Here is a 7,944-nt window from a genome sequence, read left to right on the forward strand (position 1 = left end):
GCTCTGACAGTCGCATGCACATTGGCGAAGGGTCAGTCCGTCACAATTTTCACAGACTCTCGCTATGCGTTTGGTGTATGCCACGACTGGGCGGGGTTGTGGCGACACAGGAACTTTTTGAAATCGGATGGTAAGCCTATTCTGAACTGCACGCAAGTTGGGGAACTCCTGACGGCGATCTTGCTCCCATCTGATATTGCCATATGCAAATGTCAAGCTCATACTAACAGAACTGACCCAATTTCACAGGGAAACAGCAGAGCGGACAAGGCAGCCAAGGCCGCATCTTATCTCTGCAGACAAGAGCAAAATGAATGTTTTGTGTCTAATAACACTTCTCTTCCAGAGTCCTTATCAGCCATGCAGGAATTCTCCACGTCAGAGGAAATCTCTGTGTGGAAGAAGGCGGGGGCTGAGAAGTGTGATGGCATTTGGGTTGGGCCTAACAAAAAAACCTGTTTACCTAAACATTTTTTCAGGCAGATGGCGCTGATCTCACATGGACGGGACCATGCATCAAAAGGGGGGATGGTGACGGCTGTGGGACAGAATTGGTTCACGAAAGGTTTTACCTTTTATGCCCAAAAAATTTGTCAATCTTGTGCTATCTGTTTAAACAATAATCCAGGTAGAGCAAGACAAATTCCACAGGCGGCACACCCACCGCTAGAAAGACCTTTTGGGCATATGCAAATGGATTTCATTGAGCTTAATCCATCAGAAGGCAAGAAATTCTGTTTAGTGTTTGTTGACATCTGGTCACGTTATGTCGAGGCGTTTCCTTGTAAACATGCCTCCAGCAACGCAGTGGTTAAAGCTCTGATTACAGAGATTGTGCCACGCTGGGGCGTTCCTGAAAAAATTTCAAGTGACAATGGCAGCCACTTTGTTGCAAAAGTGATAGAGGAGGTGGGTCAATTTCTGGGCATCGATCTCCGAAAACATACTTCTTATCACCCAGAATCTTGTGGTCTCGCGTAGAGATGTAACGGGACACTCAAAACAAAACTGACCAAAATATGTGAGCAAACTGGACTCTCCTGGGTTAAGGCACTGCCACTGGCGTTGATGTACATGAGAATGCGGGTACAGGCAAGATGTAAAATGAGTCCATTTGAAATCCTGTTTGCTCGTCCACCTAACATAGGCCTCGACCCACCTCCGCCACGAGATCTGCCCGATTCCTCCCTGTGCGACGACTCAATGCTAGCTTACTGTAAAGAATTGGATGACCTGTTGTCCTCAATTTCTGCACAGGTGAAAGCCGCTCTCCCAAAGGCAGCAGAAGCTGTCCTCCACAACTTCAAACCAGGTGACTGGATCTTGATCCGAGAGCCGAGGAGGAAAAGGTGGTGTTCCAAAAGGTGGATTGGCCCGGTCCAGGTCCTCCTCATCACTCACACCGCAGTGAAAGTCGCAGAACGGGGCACCTGGGTTCACGCATCTCACTGCCGAGCCATCTTCAGCACACCTGCGGAGATCAACGACAACGCGGGTGTCGGTCCACTCGTGGGTCGGACACAAGGGGCAACCACTGAGGACGTCGTGGGACCTTTTTGCAACGATCTCAAGTTCGAGAAAGTCGGGGTCCGAGCAGGTCGTAAACCTCGAAAGGCACCAGAGCCCACTGATCGAGTGCTCCGAGCACGGGGCACGTTGCCAAAACCCGGCGCGGTTTAAAGCTCCACGTTCTTCTGCATCGTCTGGTAATATCTACACAAATACTGTCCTCATCGTCTTCATGATTCCTGAGGCTCACCCGGCTCCTCCTGGGGGGGGGGAGTCCCCCGGAGCGTCAGAGCTCTAAATGGTATCTGACCGACAGAAAGGTCGAGCTCAACATCAGGTTGCTGAACTATAGAATAATGATTTATGCACTGGGTCTGTCAATAGTTCTGGCGTTGGGAATAATATGGTTTATCACTCTGCCTAGCTGGATGTGGCCCCACAGAGAACACAGAGTAGACCGTAACACTCGTACACTGCACTATGACGACACATCCAAGATCGAGTCTCTCACAGACACTTATAACCATTCCACCGTCTATACACTAATGGTATCGATATGCTAAATATGTAGCCGAGTCACAAGCGGAGAGATTGTTATGTATGTACACACATGCCCATGGCAACCAACTCTCCACACGTGCTCCCTCTCCCTGTGCCTAATTTATCCAACATGTTACCTGGCACTCTAATTTCTAGAGATAATGTTAAACTTCTGAGTAGGATAGTTTGGTCTGCGTGGAGAGCGGTGATTCCTCTTCTCCCACGCAAGATTAAGTTCCGACCTCAGATTCACATCAGACCTCCTAAAAATGTAAAACTAGACGCGGGTGCACTTTACTAAAAGGGAGCTGCTGTACCTACATATCTGCTAATGATGAGGATGGGGGTGCGATCCAACAGGGACTCGCAAATTTGACCAAACGCCGTTATCTCATGGAATCTGAAACTGTCACTGCCACTCACCCTTTTTCTGTGTTAGGATGGGCTCTTACTTCCTGGCGTGACGTGCTCATAAATTTTGGCATTATTGTAGGGGTAATCTTGATTCTGTTTTCTTGTGTTCTCCCATGTTTGTTCAAAGCGATTGGTAAAATGGTTTCTGCTCAATATGTGTCTGTTCAGGTTCCAGGGCCAGATAGAGACGCGTCTAAGCAAGACACAGGCTACATTAGTGATTTAGATGATGATTCAATCATCAAGGGAATGAGACCTTAAGCCAGTAACGGTATAAAAAAGACTTTAAGTTTTATTAATTTCTTTTAAACTGTTTTTAAAATCACTGATTCAAAGGGAAATTGTAATGACTTAAATTAAGACAAGAGATAGACTGAAATCTTTATTTTGATGAAATTAATCGAGCATTTTTTTTTTCCTTCCAGAAGTCGGCATCAGCCTGTCCGTCCTGAGCCCCATTCACAGGGGAATTCCTCCAGGTTTCTACTTTTATCCCAAAGTGGTTTTGTAGTTTTCTCCTACTCAGGTTTTCTACTTTTATCCCAAAGAGGTTTGGTAGTTTTTTCCTGGCCGGTGGAGGGGGTCTCGGGACGGGGGAGCTGGGGTTAACTTTATTAATATTTTTTATTAATAATTTGATTATTATTTTGATTATTATTTTATTTCTAATTTCAAGGGTTCAATTTTATTAATTAGTGTTTTTAATCATTAAATTGGTCATTTGTATTAATATATTTTTTTTTTGGGATAATTTATCTAATTATTGTTATTATTCATTTTTGTTGTGTTATTAATTATTGATTAATATTTTCTCTGATTGGTAATTGATTGATGATATGATATTAAACAGGGGTTTAAGATAATCAAAAGAGTGGTATTGTAATGGCAGAAAATGGGTCATGTCATGTCATTCTAATGTTGTTTTAGGCCATGACATGTCACGGAATTAATATCTTTGTTGTTCTCCTGTGTGCAGATGAGATAAGAATATGAGGTCCTGATTATACTGAATATCTACTGTCCGGCGCCTCTTAATCATCAATTAATGCGTCAGGACCGGATTCGGTGTGGAAATGGTCTTTGATTAAACCTCTGAAGAGATGGCTGGAACCGTCACAGACGTGATAGTCTGGTCTATCTCTTTTTGAGCTGATTTGGGTTGTGATTATGTTATGTTTGTTACCACCTATAAAAGGTGTACTTTGTAAATTGTAAAGTTAGGTAGGGACAGAACGAACTTGTTTTAGGTAGAGTGAGGGTGTTTATCCACTGTGCACGTGAATAAACTTCCACCTTTTGAGAGAGACCGAGAGACTCTGTTTCTGCTTCAAGTTATTGCCTGGTTACTCTTTACTTGATCATTGTTTACAGGAAACTGCCGTAACAATAACACATAACATCTCAGATAACACATGTGGATAACACATAACATCCCAGATAACACATAACATCCCAGATAACACATGTGGATAACACATAACATCTCAGATAACACATGTGGATAACACATAACATCCCAGATAACACATAACATCCCAGATAACACATGTGGATAACACATAACATCTCAGATAACACATAACATCTCAGATAACACATGTGGATAACACATAACATCCCAGATAACACATGTGGATAACACATAACATCCCAGATAACACATAACATCCCAGATAACACATGTGGATAACACATAACATCTCAGATAACACATAACATCTCAGATAGCACATGTGGATAACACATAACATCCCAGATAACACATGTGGATAACACATCTGTAACAATCAAGAAACAAGAGCTGGAGCCTTCTCTGATCACATCGATGCTGTGGACCCACAAATCAGGTTTACAAGAGAAGACTCTAAGGAGAACCGCTTGGCCTTTCTTGATTGTTCCACAATCAGAGGAGAGGACGGAGAGCTCCAAATAGAAATATACAGGAAATCTACACACACGGATCAGTATCTGCTCTTTGGCTCTAATCACTCACCACAGCACAAGATGGGAGTGATCAGAACTTTACAGCACAGAGTTTAAGAAGTACCCACCAGCTCAGAGGACAAGAGGAAAGAGGAAAAACATGTCTAGAATGCGCTCTCAGCTGGTGGGCTCTTGAAGTTAAAAGAGCCAAAAAACAGGACAAAAGGAAAATAGAACCAACAAGCAATGGAGTCTCTATCCTTTATGTGTCTGGACTACAAAGGACGTTTAGACAGCACACAATCCCTGTTTATTTTAAACCAGGCAACACAAGACAAAAACTGGTTCACCCTAAGGACAAGATGCTGACACAAAAACAGAGCAATGTAGTATTATTTATAAGAAAATTGTAAAGAGTGGTATATAGACAGCCACAAGAGGCTTTATGAGCACCGAAGACACTCGAGTTCAGGACCACAGAGCGCCGTGCATCATCATCTTAAAGCCACAAACCACTCTATCAAAAACAGTGAGGTGAGGATTCTAAGCAGGAGAAGAGATGGTTTGAAAGACTTCAGGAGGTCAGTTTTGTTATAAAAAGAGAATCCCTCTTTAAACAGAAAAGGAAGTTTAAAGTTTAATATATAGCAGTATTTTGAAGCCATGGGGCCAGACCAGCTCAGGCCAGTCAGAGACTAATCAGGTATGAGGGAGTTGCAGTCAGTTAACTATAGGTGTTCCATGGCCCGTTGCAGGGCAATTGTGGTAACAAAGAAGATTTCTTGAGATTCAGGTGAGACTTAAAACAGTGCAAATGAATCGTTTGCACTGTTGGGCAGGGCTTACACAGCTCAGAGAGCCACAGATTGAGAATGACTTTTGAATGAAAGTCGAAACATTAAAAACAGTGTCCAAATGTCTACAACTGAATATTTTTGTACAATGGAACCCTCCTGGACAAATGAGGGATTACACCCACTTGTTAATTCGCCTTTGTTAAATTACCTTTACCCGACGACATTCCTTTGAATAAAATCACACTTTTATTTGACCATTTTAAGATCTTGGGTTTATGAGCTCCCCAAACCCTAGCTGAGCTGGGTCATAACAGTGCACTTTGTAACTTCTCTGGTGGAGGGCCCATCGCTCACTTGTTTAGCCTGGAATGTTCCACAATAAGACTAAAAAATATTGGCATTTATTCAATCATAGGTTTTTTTCTAGCTTAAAAATAAATTCTTATATCAATTCTTATTATGAGCGGGTCGTCTCTCCATTGACTTCTAACTTGACCTGGTGGCATCACTACATGATTATATACATTTAATGCCATACTGTGGTACATTCCAGGCAAAGCAATGGCCTCTTCATACATGATGCACCTTTTACTGGGATGAGTCAGTCAAGTTATTCTTAAAGTAAATGACCAAACTCCACACTCGCTCCCTTTCTTGCTCGTTCTTCTTAAAGCGCAGATATCTGGAGTGGGTGCCGAGACAGCAGTGGTTAGACAATGACTAATGCCTCTTTCACTACAACAGTCCACGTGCACACTCGGCTCAGCGGTAACTCACCGTCTGCCCACAATCTCCAACCACACAAACCCCATGAGCGGACAGCGGCTTTGACACCTCCTGAAAACATGACGACCAGAGCAGAATACTTATCAGGGAAGGAGATTTATGAGTTGTATCCATCTTTTGGTGAATTCATGTTTGAAAAAAAAAAAAATGGCCCGTAGCCTTTACTAGACGGGACAGCTGAGCGTGAGATGGGGATGAGAGAGAAGGGAGGACATGCAATAAATTGTCAGAGTCAGGATTTAAACTCACAACAGTGCGGTCGACTGCACATGGAGCCTGACATGTGTGCTGCCGCCTTAACCACTCCACCACAGGGCAGCACTGTCATGTTGTAATGTTATGTTTGATATTTGATATATATAAGCCTAACACCAAAGTACATCTCAGACATCTCAGTGTGCCATATGAACCATCTCGGACCCTAAGGACCTCAGGGACCGGCCTCCTGCTGGTGCCCAGAGTCAAGACCAGACACGGAGAATCTACGTTCCATGGGGCAAAGGTCTTGAATAGCCTCTCCCCAAAGTGACAGGGGGCCTGTCTCCCCAAAGTGAGACAGGCCCCCACCCCACTGTGTTTAAATCCAAGCTAAAGACTGTTTTGTTCAGCCGCGCCGTAATTTTACCTGTTTTTTAATATTTTAAAATACTACATTATTTCTATTCTTTATTTTACTCTGATGTACATTGTTTTACATTTTTATTAATTGCATTGTTTTTATTTTATTTGTTTAATTGTGTTTCAAACACTGTAAAGCACTTTGAATTGCAGTTTGTATGAATTGTGCTTCATAAATAAATTTGATTTCATATTTCACTCGTCTATTCTTGTTACTATAGACACACATGTAGACCCACAAGGAAAATCCCTCCAAAATAAAACACTTGCTGTGGAGTGAGGACTGTTTCTGTTGCTGGGGCGCCAGGTTGACGTGTACCTGCAAGAGCAAACTGTCATTGTGCACATAGGCTTGACACGTCACCCATGTATGTATGACATGTATGACATTTATCCTACTTGAACTCCCTGGACTCCCCTAGAGATACTGTATCACAATGGGACTTCCTGGTTAAATAAAGGATACAAAGATGTGGGTAGTCGGGACATTAACAACTAAATATCCTCTTGCCATGTGATTGGTTTACCCTGCCCATAGAAGAAAATTACGTAGAACATAGAGCTTTAAGATTTGATGCCGCAAGAATGTAGTTTTTATTTAGTTGAAGTATTCAGTAATCTTCTTACTGAGAGGTGAAAGAGCTAACAACTACGGCAAAGAAAAACATGGAGATTGAAAACAACATTTCAGCCAAAACCCCAAAGGTGAAGAGCAGCAGAAAAAGCTGAGATCTGTCTAAAGCAGCTCCTGACACTTTACACTATCCAATAAAGGTGCATGCCACATATTCCATCCCACAGCTCAGCGTTTTCAGGGTCACAGGAACAAATGGAAATCTCTCCAAACATGGGGGACATTCACTTAATAGCCAAACCTCTCCACAGATGTGTAGCTCATGACGTCATCGAGGCAGGAATTGTGAGCCGCAGTGAACAGAGTTTGAACAGGATATAAACCGACACCAAACAGGCACCGGCGAGCTGAGCGTGTCATCAAGTGCGGCTGAACTAGGTCAGATTTGAAATTCTAAAATGTGCAAACAAATCGCACCAATTTAAGGTGATTTAAACATTTCGGGTGCCCCACTTCCCACAGTGATGTCAGCGAGGACGGTGCCATGTTTATGGGTCAAGTGGCTCAGTGGTTAGAGCATTAACCCCCCACCAACACCATGGATATGACCAGTAAATACTCATACTTTATCTTGTATATTTCTCAAAGCAAATGCAGTGGTAAATGGCTAGAGGAAAATAAAATAATGTTGGACATTTTAGCAAAAAGATAGTCACTATGTCTGCATGCACGCCAGGAAAAGCGCTCTTACTGCTGCACTTATCCTGTCGATAAAATACAGAA

The sequence above is a fragment of the Eucyclogobius newberryi genome, unplaced genomic scaffold, assembly GCF_026437365.1.
Source record: "Eucyclogobius newberryi isolate DKJ021-1_F unplaced genomic scaffold, fEucNew1.0.hap1 SCAF_6, whole genome shotgun sequence".
Lineage (NCBI taxonomy): Eukaryota > Metazoa > Chordata > Actinopteri > Gobiiformes > Gobiidae > Eucyclogobius > Eucyclogobius newberryi.